Raw genomic sequence first — 12,599 nt, 5'->3', positions numbered from 1 at the left:
GGCATGTAGCAGAAACAGTATGTCTGTGAGACAGTGAGTGCAGAGACTCGGTTAGAGACGAGTCATAAATTAACCTAACTGCTCTCTTCTGAATGGAATCTAGAAGCCTGAGAGAGGTTTTGGGGGCACTGCCCCAGATGTGGGAACAATATTACATGGTAAGGCAGATTTGCGATTTTTACAGAGTGAACAACTGCTTTGAAGAAAAGTAACGCTGAGAGCGAAAGAGAAAACCAAGTTATTTAGATGTAGAGGAAGCAATATTTGTAATGTGCTTGTGTCAAGAGAGAGATTAGAAGTCAGGGTAATCCCCAAAAGAGATGTATCATGTTGCCTAGAAATCAGTGTCACCAAAGATAAGTATAGGAGCAGAAGAATCCTTTTTGTGAGATATAAGACAAGACTGAGTTTTAGAAAGATTGAAATCAATTAAGTTATCTTTGTCCCACTGGAGAATTACCTGGATATCGGCATTTAAGGATTTGGTAGCGGATATTAGAGAAGTTGAAGCTGATCGAGCAGGGCAAGGTTTCTCAAAATGAAAAGTGGAGTGCAGTACGCTATCATTGGCAAAACTATAGATAGGATTACTAGTCAATGGAAGAAAGTCATTGATATACAAGAGGAAAAGAGTGGTGGAAAGAACTGATCCTTGGGGGTCACCAGCATTAGTGGAGAAATTAGAAAACAGAGTCATCTACCATCACCCTCAGTGAGCGATCAGAGAGAAAACTGGACAACCAATTACAAAAAACAGTTGGCAAACCATAAGATGGAAGCTTGTTTAGAAGACTGTTATGCCAAACAAGATCGAAGGCCTTTGAGATGCCAAGAGAAACTGCTTGTGTTTCACCGAACTTTTCCATTGAATTAGTCCATAAATGGGTAACATAAGCCAGAATATTACCAGTGGTTCGACACTGACAGAATCCATACTGGCGATCGTTGATCAGACAGAAGGTTTCTATATAGTTTAAGAGTTGGTGGTTAATTGATTTCTCCATTACTTTATAAAGAGTAGAAGTAATTGCAATGGAACGATAATTGGATGGGAGGGATTTGTCACCCCTTTTCCAATTCCAAGCAGAAGGAAAAACACCTTTGGAATAAGAAAGAGAAAAAAGGCTGCAAAGAACAGGAGTAGTTCAGGAGCACAGGCTTTGAGAATGAGTGGAGAAATACCATCAGGACCTGGAGCTTTCTTAGCATCAAGATTTGTCAAAATCCTTTTGATGGAAGACGACAGAAGGCATTGAATGGCACGTGTTGGGAATGGTGGGAGGTGTTTTACCAAGATCATTAATACATGAATTGGAAGAAAAATGGGATGCTAGCAGGTCTGCTTTATCCTTGGCTGAAGTGACAACAGAACTATCTGCTTTTGACAGAGGTGGGAGGAGAGATGGGCAAAAGTTGCAGCCAATAGCTTTTGGCAAGAGACCAGAATGCTCTGCTACCATTAGGGCATGAAGCAAGTTTTCTACTCTTAGCCTGTTCAAAATTTAGTTTGGACTGATTAATAACTGCTTTTCAATTGTTGCAAAGTTTGGTGTAGGCAGAAAATGAAACTGAAGAATTGGAAACAAGCCAATTACGATATGCAATGTTCTTCTCATGATCAGCCTTAGCACATTTATTGGAAAACCAAAGTTTAGATAAAGGGCGAGATTTTAAAGTGGAGTGTGGAATGAAGAATTCCATTCTTACAAGAATAATTTCACTGACACGATCTGAGCAAACGTTGAAATCAGAAGTTTTGAAACAGTAATTCGACCAAGGAAAAGAACAAAAGAAATCTTGCCGGTCATCCCATTTTGTATTCTTGTAATGCCAAACAATACGAGGTTTGGAAGAGCCATGAGATAAAGGCTCCATTGGAGAAGAGACTATCACGAAGTTGTGATCTGAGGTGCCTAACGGACCACTCACTTTGACTGTGTGCTTAGAAGGGTTGTTTGTGAGAAAAAGATCAAGTGTGTTCTCTGTATGGTTAGGATTGTCCGGTATTCTTGTAGGTAAATGAACAATCTGTGCAAGATCATTAGTAATTGCAAAAGCCTCAGCATCTCGACCAGCTGGGTCGATGTGACTAGAAAATAGAAGCCAGCTGGAGTTGTGAACATTAAAAACACCAAGAGAAATAACCTCACTATTAGGAAAGTTGGATTGGAGAAAGTCAGGTTGCAAAGAGAGGAAGTCAAAGAGCTCCAAGTGATCGGTAGAGACAACAGATGAATTTGACACAATTGAGGTAAAGAGATTTTAAGCCAGAGAAGATCGAAAAGAGGAGATTTCAAATTACCAAGTCCCTGACAGGGAATATCGGAACGGATAAATGCACAATTACCACCTTTTAGGTGAAAGGAATCAAATAGCGAATAATTTGGCCATCTGAGATGAGCAGTAGTTGAATCAACTGATAACTGCGATTCTATCAGAAACACAGACCGAGTTCTGAAACAAATCCTATTTTGACTTTCAATTAAATAACTATATAAGTTATGCAAAAAACTAATTAAATCGAATTATTTTATGTGCACCTGTTTAATCAATTTTTTAAAATATGTGCAAATGATCTTTACTGTTGAATATCAATATGGATTAGGGCAAAATCAGGAGCAATGCCTTTTGATAGTTGTTTCAGTATCATTAAGAGGGAATTGTAGAGTCACTTTGCTACAGTCTGTGTTGTAAATCCTACTAACTTGCTGAATAATTCCCGAACTGGATGTTTACTTTCAATTTATAGTAAGCAAGTTGATTATAGGTAATAGTTTTTGAAGGAAAAAAAATCACATCTTATATCCTGTAAAATATGATACTCGTACAAAGCTGTTGCTATGTTCAGTTATATGAATCGATTTTGAACACCATGATAATAAAAACAATTTGCACTTTCCGGTTTATTGGGCATTTTCTGTTAATGCAATGTAATTATAAACGGGTAGTAAACTTGATCTTATTGCATTTTCAATGATACCGGTAGTTGGAATTCTGTGGAATTTTGTTATAATGGTGAAATGTGGTTCACCTTCACTGAAATCTTCAATCCTGTAAAAAACAAATTTTCAGAATCTTCTCTTCATTCCTATTTTTTGAACTTCGTAAAGTTGTTACCGTGTATCGTGTTAGTTGCGATTTGTGCGTGCTGTGTTCTTTATTATTGATTGCTTATATTCTTACTGTTTTAAATTTTATCACCAGAAAAAAAAAAAAAAAAAAAAAAATGTCAGTGAACAGAAATATCGATTATTTAAACTATTAATTAAGCTAGTACTTAAGCATAAATGTATTGTTATTTTGCTAACCTGTGGGAAATGTTCTTCCGATTTTCACACATCATTTAATTTTGTTAATTGGAGGAAGTAAAGTGTAAATTTGTTTTATTTCTTTAATTTTATAGCCTATGGATAATATTTTTCCTATTTTCACTTATTAGAATAGCCATTAATAGAATTAAAATTCAGTTCGCAAATGTGATCACAATGACCAGCATTTACTACATATTGTATGGCGAATGGTATTTTATTTTGGAGAGTCCATCGTAAAGTGATTTGATCGTATATTAAATTAAATTATGTATCATTTTTTTTTTTTTAAATTAGTTTTGAATAAATGCTGTACTATATATACATTATTATTCATTGTATGTTTTTCAGCCTCATTTAATTCGGTTACAAATTGTAAAATGCTGTACATGAAGTTTGTCAGGGGTTTTAATCTCAGTGCGTTGTACTGTACTGTATATGTATTTTGTATCTACAAAACCGAAGTTGGACACGTACAAAACGGACTTACATACATGAAAAAAAACTGATTACATATGAAAGTCGAGGAGTGCCTGTACGTATGCTTTGTGACAGGATTTAAAGTTTATATTATCTGTGAGGGAGAAACCAATTCACAAAGTTTATAAACTTTTCAATGCATTAAGGACAACCTTTTTGAACATGTTTGTATGACACATACATTTTAAATAATTGAGACAGTATAAATATGAATTATAACAAAAAAAGTGGATTTTGTTGTTCTTTTTTCACTGTAACTTTGATAACTATCCAGTTAAAGGAGGCAGCAAAGGAAGTAAGCAAACCCTTAGCCATAATTATGAGAGCTTCCTTGGACTCAGGGGAGGTGCCCATGGACTGGAGATGTGCAAATGTGACCCCAATTCACAAAGGAGGATCAAAGGGTGATACAAGTAATTACAAGTAATTAGACCTGTTAGTTTAATTTCTGTTCCAGGGAAATTAATGGAGGCACTGGTTAAAGAAAGGATCATCTAACAAGACTTCAGCTATAGCTCAGACACAGCATGGGTTTGTTAAGGGGAAGTCTTGTCTGACCAGTTTGATTGGATACTATGATGTGGTCACAAATGAACTGGATGCAAAGAATAATTTTGATATCATATATTTGGATCTTAGAAAGGCTTTTGATACTGTTGCACATGAAAGACTGCTGCACAAATTGGAGCAGTGTGGCATTGGAGGCAAATTGCTGCTATGGATAAAAGGATGGTTGAGTGCGAGAAGACAGAGTGGTAATCAATGGACACTGCTCTTTGTGGACTCATGTTATTAGTGGAGTCCCCAAGGGTTCAGTGTTGGGTCCATTGTTGTTTTCTATATTTATTAATGATATTGATGATGATATATTAGGCTTAATGTCCAAGTTTGCAGATGATACGAAGATCAGCAGGGTTGTTAATGACACTAATGCCAGTATGCTGCTGCAACAGAATCTGGAAAGGCTGAGCAGAAGGGCTGAGAGGTGGCAACTGATGTTTAACGTTGACAAATGTAAAGTACTGCATATGGGAAGCAGTAACCCCAGAGTAATGTATCAATTGTATGTTACTACATTGACAGTGGTATAGAATGAAAAGGACCTGGGATAATTCTGCAGGCAGATATGAAGTTTTCTGAGCAGTGCAGATGGTCTGCAAGATTAGCTCATGGTGTCTTGTCAATGATATACAGGAATTTTTCTAGCAGGGAGAAGGAGGTGATTATCCCCTTGCATAAGGTAATGGTCTGGCCACACTTTGAGTACTGTATACAGATCTGGAAGCCTCATTTTAAGAAGGATGTAGAGCTGCTGGAATGAGTACAGAGAAGGGCAACAAGATTAGTGAATGGAACAAAGGGTTGCTCTTAAGAAGAAAGGCTTAAGTTTTGCAAATTACAGTGTCTGGAGACTAGGTATCTGTGAGGTGATCCAATTGAGGTGTATAAAGTCTTTGAGCTTGCTCGGTGCTGATGGAATTCTTCCTCTTGCTCAGAATAATCACCTGAGAGGGCATAAATTCAAATAGATGTGCAGAAGTTTGCCTTTAGCCAGCAGGTAGTTGATTGCTGGAACAAACTTCCATCTGTTGTAGAAGTTGATAGCTTATGTAGATTCAAGAAAGAACTAGACAAAAAATTTGGTGCGAGTGGATGGGTGACATGAGAAGGGGTTTTTTTTTTTTTTTTTTTGCTGATGTTATATAAGCTCTCTTTCTTGCATGATGTGCCTCTGCTAATGCTAACACTGGACAACACGTAAAATGTTGCAAAAACAAAAATACTCAATCTTGACTAATTTCATGCTGCTGAACATGAAAATCACATTGAAATTTTTCGTTTGGCGCTTGTTTTTGAATTACACTTGGTCTTATATTAGTGACTCTACATTATCAACTTCGCCTCTCGGCAAAAAATGCATGGCAACACCACAGTTTGACTACCACTACTCTCTTATGTGATCGGCAACTGTCACCTCGCTCTGCATCATGTGATAAGTTGTCGCCTCAAATGCATCTTCAAATCTGTTGCAGTAATCTTCGAATACAGCTAGGTACTGTGTGATTTGTTCTCAGTTATGGTTGTTCTTTGTGAGATTCCTATTTTTATGCAGTATTTGTGTCATGTAAGATTAATATCCCCCTTAATTGTGTGAATAGTCTGGACGGCTTCTGTTATATATGTGGAGAAGTCATGTTAGCTTCAAGAAAGCGTCCTTAACTCGAGCCACAAAAAAGGCTTAGTTCTTTTATTTTCGGTGTAAAGTATGCGACCAGGACACAAACTGGGCTCCATGCATGTGATGCACTACCTGTTCATCAAAACTCAACACGTGAGTGAATTGAAAGGGATGTTTTTTGCCTTTCACAGTGCCCATGATATGGAGGGAGCCAACAAATCACGTTGCAGACTGTTACTTTTGTGTGGTGCCTCCTATTAGAAAAAGGGGAGATAGTGAAGAAAAAGTGGACAGTGATGTACCCAAATATACTACCTGCAATTCATCCTCTCTCTCACGGTGAAGCAATACCTCTTCCTGAAACACCTGTCTGTTTTTCTGTACACTGACGAAGATGAAAACACTGAAGAACATCAACTTGATACTCATGAAGAAGTACAGCAGCAGCAGTCTATGTCAAAGGATCCACCTTTTTGTCTGAACCATATAAGATCAGAAAAAGTGAGCTTAATGACCTCATCAGGAATCTCGAACTCTGAAGAATTACGCAGAGATTTTGGCATTGAGGCTACAACAGAGGAATCTTCTAGATTATTCTGTGAAAGTGAAACTTTCACAGAAATTAATTCTGAATCTGTGAAATAAATTCTAATTTCACAGACCGTGAACTTTCATGGTCTGTAAGGATGTTGGTCTAATGGCAGCAATGAACATGAGGCACGTTCCTGAAGAATGGTGACTATTTATAATTTTATAGATGCTTCTAAGGTTAGCCTTAAGGCTGCGTTATTACATAATGGAAACATGTTGCATTCAATACCTGTTGTGTAAGCCATCCACAAAAAAGAAACATATGCAAACATGGAGAACATCCTCTTAGTTGTACATTTTCAGAAGTATGAGTAGGCAGATATGTGGTAATTTAAAGGTAATCACCATTTTATTAGGACTACATAAGGGTTGCACTAAGTATTGTTGCTTTCTCTGCGAGTGGGATAGTCTTGCTAAGGATATGGACTACGAGAAGAGGAGTTGGCCTCAAAAATTATTAACACCTGGAATGAAGAACGAAGCATTTGAACCTTGGTGGTAGATCGAAATGAAGTTTTGCTTGCACCACTCCACATCATACAGGGGGTTCATTTTCATTGGTCCACAAATAAGCAACTTTTCAAAGACGATTAGTTCGAATGTGTCCTTAGTGATAGCGAGAAATCAGCGTGGAAAGCCTTTCGAAATGTTTAGCTGGGCTTTTCATGGAAATGTTAAAGCCGGAAACTACAGGCATCTTGTGGAAGAACTCATTACTTCTTACGAAGGGTGGGATTTCGACTGTGCGGTCACATTTCTATGTGCTCTGGTTAAAAGTTATTATAGTGCTGATTAATCACGGATATACCGTTCACCAGCGATTTGAACTTGAAGAACTAAAGATACTGGATCACCAGGTGGCTTTACGTGAAATTCTGTGCAGATTTAGTGAATTTATGTGACGTTTTTTAATTCATATATATGTGATAGCATTGTGCTTGTATGTAGCGCATATGCTCAATGCCAACATGGCCGCCTTCACGTTCTGGCGCTTCCGTAGCCAGGTGGGCAGGAGCAGCAGTATGTAGCACACGCTTCTTGATTAGACTGGGGTTCGAGCCTGTGAACACCAAACACGGAGGATGCGGAAAGATTAGGGAATGACCACTGCATATCCCCGGAGCAAACACCAGACAGGTGTGGCACTAATAATGGTCAAAGCCTAGAAGATTTCCTTTCCAACAGCAGCCTCACTATCCTCAATAGACCAAATAATCTACCAACCTACTCGAGCACTCTGTGGGAGGTGACGATTGATGTGAACCTCCCAAGCCGCTCGATTGCAGGACACCTTTTTTTCCTGGACAACATCTGATCACAGGGGGCTCACCTTTCAATTGCATCGCTCTCTCAGTGTCCAACCAACAGCAAGACAGACTCTTCACAGATTCGCAGTTGACAAGGCTGATTGGAACCTCTTCCGGGAAATCCTGAGTAAGACCATCCAGAACTTGAATCCCTCAGACTTCAGTCCTGACCAACACCAACGTGCGATTGTTAAAATAATTACGGATTCTGCAAATGCTGCTATCAAGAGGAGAAAACTGACTCCTGAAGTAGTCCCTTGGTGGTCCCCACAGCTCCAACACTAAGGCATAAAGTCAACAACTGCCAAAAACTCTATCAGTGAGCTCGTGGCAAGAGGTAGAGATAGAGGACCTGAGGCAACTCAACAGGGAAAAAAGAAACGAATACACAGCTCAAATCAAATCCAGAAAGAAACTTTCCTGGGAACACTTGGTCTCAGCAGCCGGAAACACCGACCCCTGGGGGGGTGGTCTACAAAATAGCCACCAACAAACTTCCTAGGGGCGAGGTCATCCCTGCCACCAAACTCCTGCAAGGCAATTACACAAGAACATGGTGGGAGTCAATAAACAACATCCCGGATGCCACATTCCTACCACCTGTTATTCCAAGCGACGCTGACCAGATATGACTATGCGAAGAGAATACTGATTACAACCCCCTCACACGTTGAAGGAGCCTTCACTCGAGTAGATCTTAAAATTGCAGCAAACAAAATTCGAAACAGGAAATCACCTGGCGAAAACTTACTGGAACCTGAAATTGTCAAAAGGATGGTTGAATATATCCCAGACACAATCCTGAACTTATTTAACTACTGCCTCAAAGAGGGCTATTTCCCCACTGTTTGGAGGTCAGCAAGAGTGAGACTCATAATGAAGAACCCAAAAAGCAACAAGACCTTCCGGGTTCCTATAGGCCGATTGCACTGCTCTCGGTGCTCAGCAAGACTTTCGAACAACTGCTCTATCAAAAGATTGAAACCCATTACATTGGTGTTGGGCTCTCCTCTCCGAATCAATACAGTTTGGGGAGAGGGCGCTCTGCTCCTGATGCTCTGGCAAACATAATATAAAAAGCACATACCTGCACTAGCAAGTATTTCCTAATAATCTCAATAGATTTTGCCCGGGGCATTTGACTCACTATGGTGGCCAAGCATCCTCGGCAGGCTCCAGAAGGCAAACATTCCATCAACTTATACCAATGCATTGAGACCTACTTAGCAAAGAGAAAAGGCAACGTCAGTGCTCCATACTGCCAAGTATCATGACCAGTCTTCAGGGTTGCCCGCAGGGCTGTCCTGGGACTCCTTCTGTTGAATCTGGTCCTTGAGTTCTTAAATTTTGACCTGAACACAGTAAAAATGCAAGCCTACGTTGATGTGCCCTCCAAATACGAAGGATGCTGAAAGCTCAGGGAATGACCACCGCATATCCCTGGAGCAATATGGCCTTAGTTGCTAATGCTCCTAAAACCAAATAACAAACAAACCTACGTTGATGATTTGATAATGATGCTTGAGGCACACAGCAGAGCCCAAATGGAAGCAACGGCAAATCGAGCCGTCTCGACACTGCTGCACTGGACCCAAGAGAACCAGCTCAGAATTTTGCCGGGAAAAACGAGTTCAATCCTCTTGAGGGGTTCTCTGGATATTAGGAGGCCCTCACAGATAAAAATCCATGGAACAACCATAAAGCTAAAAACGGAACTAAAATATCTCGGGCTAGTCCTGAATAAGAACGTGATTCACTCCACATCTAAATTACCTACGTACCAAAATTAGCAATTACTCAGCTATGATTTCCAGTTACCAGAAGGGATTGGGGATTGAAGAAAAGGATGCTTTCCCTTTTCTACAAGGCTATTTTCATCCCGGCTCTGTCATATGCCGCAGGTATGTGGTACAACAAAGCAATCACTGCAGTAAATGGGAGAAAACTAGACACCATACAGGGCTCTATCCTCCTGACTATCTCCAGAGCGTGTTGTATGGTTAGCACCCACAAGCTCCAGGTCCTTGTTGGATCTCTTCCCCTGGACCTGGAAATTGTGGGCTGCTTTACCAACTGTCCAAAGGGAGAATGGCCACCTGCATTGGCTTCACCTCCGATCCAACAAACAACACAAGTGCTGAAAAGAGGCATCTAGGTGCCTCCATAGCCAGGTGGGAAGGAGCAGCAGTGCATAGCACACGCTTCTTGATTAGACTGGGGTTCGAGCCCATCACCACAAAATACGGAGGATGCGGAAAGGTCAGGGAATGACCACCGCATATTCCCGGAGCAATATGGCCTTAGTTGCTAATGCTCCTAAAAACCAAATAACAACAACAACAAGAGGCATCTAATGACACCCTTGTTGCAGACCTGGCAGGCCCGATGGTCTGACAACACATTCCAGTAGTACCTGAGACAAAATTCTTGAGTCTCACATTCGATAAGAAGTTGACATTTTTACCACATATCCGTCAACTGCGAACAAAGTGCACGAGGGGATTGAATCTCCTTTGTGCCATCTCAAATGAATGGGGGGACAGACCAATGCACTTTACTCCGCCTTTATTGTACGCTTGTTCATTCAAAATTAGACCATGGGTCCCAAGTGTACGCATCGGCTAGAAATAGCATACTACGGTGGCTAGACCCACTCCACCACCAATCCATCCGTACTGCTGCTGGAGCATTCAGAACATCTCCTGTCCAGAGTTTATATGTCGAAGCAGGTGAACGACCTGCTTCGACACTATTGCTCCACCACTATTGCTCCGATGAAAGCAATTGTTGCTAAAATATACCTTTAAACTAAAATCCCTGCTAGACAACCCAACATGGACTTACGTTTTTGAGCCACAATGGGAAACGCTTTATAAAACCCGTCAGACTGCTAACCAATCCTTTGGCATCCGTGTCCAAGAGCTGCTCAGAGAGTTCAATATCACGGTAGACAATGTTGGCCAGTCACCAAGGCATCTTCTTTCACCCTAGAGAAGAAGCATCTTCTTCTCATAAAGCTACCAACCAACCAACCAACCAACCAACTTGCTTACCATCATGTGACTTCTCCATTAAAAGTTGAGGTAAGGCCATAACTCCATCCTCTGTACCAACAACTCTATGCTGCCCACCAATCTGATTACTCTGATTTTTTGCACGTGTTCACTGATGGCTCGAAGTCAGAGTTGTCTGTAGGATCTGCTGCTGTCTTTCCAGATAGTACTATATCTGGGAAGATTCTCCATGAATGCAGCATATATACAGCTAGCCTTGGACCACATTAAAACCCGTAAGCACCAAAGATGTATGGTATACACTAACTCTTCAAGTACACTGCAGGCTTTATCGGGGATGAGGTATAATTCTCATCCGTTTGCGATCCGGATTCAGTAGACGTTACATTCCCTGTTTGAGTGCTCATTCGACATCCGTTTCTGCTGGATCCCAAGCCACATTGGGATCGGGGGAAATTAACTGGCAGATGCTGCGGCCAGATCACCAGAACTCCACAACACATATTGCCTGTTAGTTCCCTATACAGACTACAGGCAGCTAATACACACTAAATTACTGTCAACAATCTCGGTATGAGCAAGTCACAAACAAGCTCTATCAGATAAAGCCTGTAATCCGACATTAGCATTAGCAGAGGCATTTGATGCAAGAAAGCAAGCTTATGCAGCATCAGCCAAAAAAAAAAAAAAAAAAAACCCCACTTCCACTTCACCCCTCTGTTCGTTCAAAATACCTGTCCAGCTGAGCCTTAAACTTATTTAGGCTATCAACCTCCACTACAAGGGATGGAAGTCTGTTCCACCAACCAACCACCCGCTGGCTAAAGGCAAATTTCCACACGTCTATCCTACATCTGTCTTTCCTCAATTTGAATTTATGCCCTCTCAGGTGATTTTTCTGAGCTAGAGGAAGAATCCCATCAGCATTGAGCATGCTCAAACCCTTCAAGGCTTTGTACTCCTCTATCAGATCACCTCGCTGGTGCCTAGTCTCCAGACACTGTAATTTGCAAAACTTAAGCCTTTCTTCGTAAGAGCACCCCTTTGTTCCATTCACTAATCTTGTTGCCCTTCTCTGTACTCGTTCCAGCAGCTCTACATCCTTCTTGAAATGAGGCCTCCAGACCTGTATACAGTACTCTAGGTGTGGCCTGACCATTGCCTTATACAATGGAATAATCACCTCCTTATCCCTGCTGGAAAAATTCCTGTATATCATTGACAATACTCCATGAGCTACTCTTGCAGCCCATCTGCACTGCTCAGAGAACTTCATATCTGCCTGCAAAACCACCCCCAAGTCCCTTTCATTCTCTACCACTGTCAGTGTAGTACCACAGAGTTGATACGTTGCTCTGGGGTTGCTGTTTCCCATGTGTAGTACTTTACATTTGTCAATGTTAAACTTCATTTGCCACCTCTCAGCCCATCTGCTCAACCTTTCCAGATCCTGTTGCAGCAGCATAGTGTCAGTAGTGTCCTTTACAACCCTGCCAACCTTTGTATCATCTGCAAACTTGGACATTAAGCTTGATATACCATCATCAATATCATTTATAAATACAGAAAACAATAATGGACCCAACACTGAGCCCTGAGGGACTCCAATAATAACATTAGTCCACGATGAGCAGTATCCATTGATTACCACTCTCTGTCTTCTCCCCCTCAACCACCCCTTTATCCATAGCAGCACTTTGCCTCCAATGTCACACTGCTC

General features: G+C 40.8%; 1 protein-coding gene across 6 annotated transcripts in view; it reads left to right on the top strand.

The window, feature by feature from the left end:
- Ask1 (apoptotic signal-regulating kinase 1) overlaps positions 1-12,599 on the top strand; it is an 843,483-nt gene that overhangs the window by 75,162 nt on the left and 755,722 nt on the right. The window lies entirely within an intron of this gene.

The sequence above is a fragment of the Mastigoproctus giganteus genome, chromosome 8 (assembly GCF_048544385.1).
Source record: "Mastigoproctus giganteus isolate SK-2022 chromosome 8, ASM4854438v1, whole genome shotgun sequence".
In the NCBI taxonomy this organism is placed as follows: domain Eukaryota; kingdom Metazoa; phylum Arthropoda; class Arachnida; order Uropygi; family Thelyphonidae; genus Mastigoproctus; species Mastigoproctus giganteus.
The sequence above is the reverse complement of the archived record's forward strand: the minus strand, read 5'-3'. Positions and strand labels throughout refer to the sequence as shown.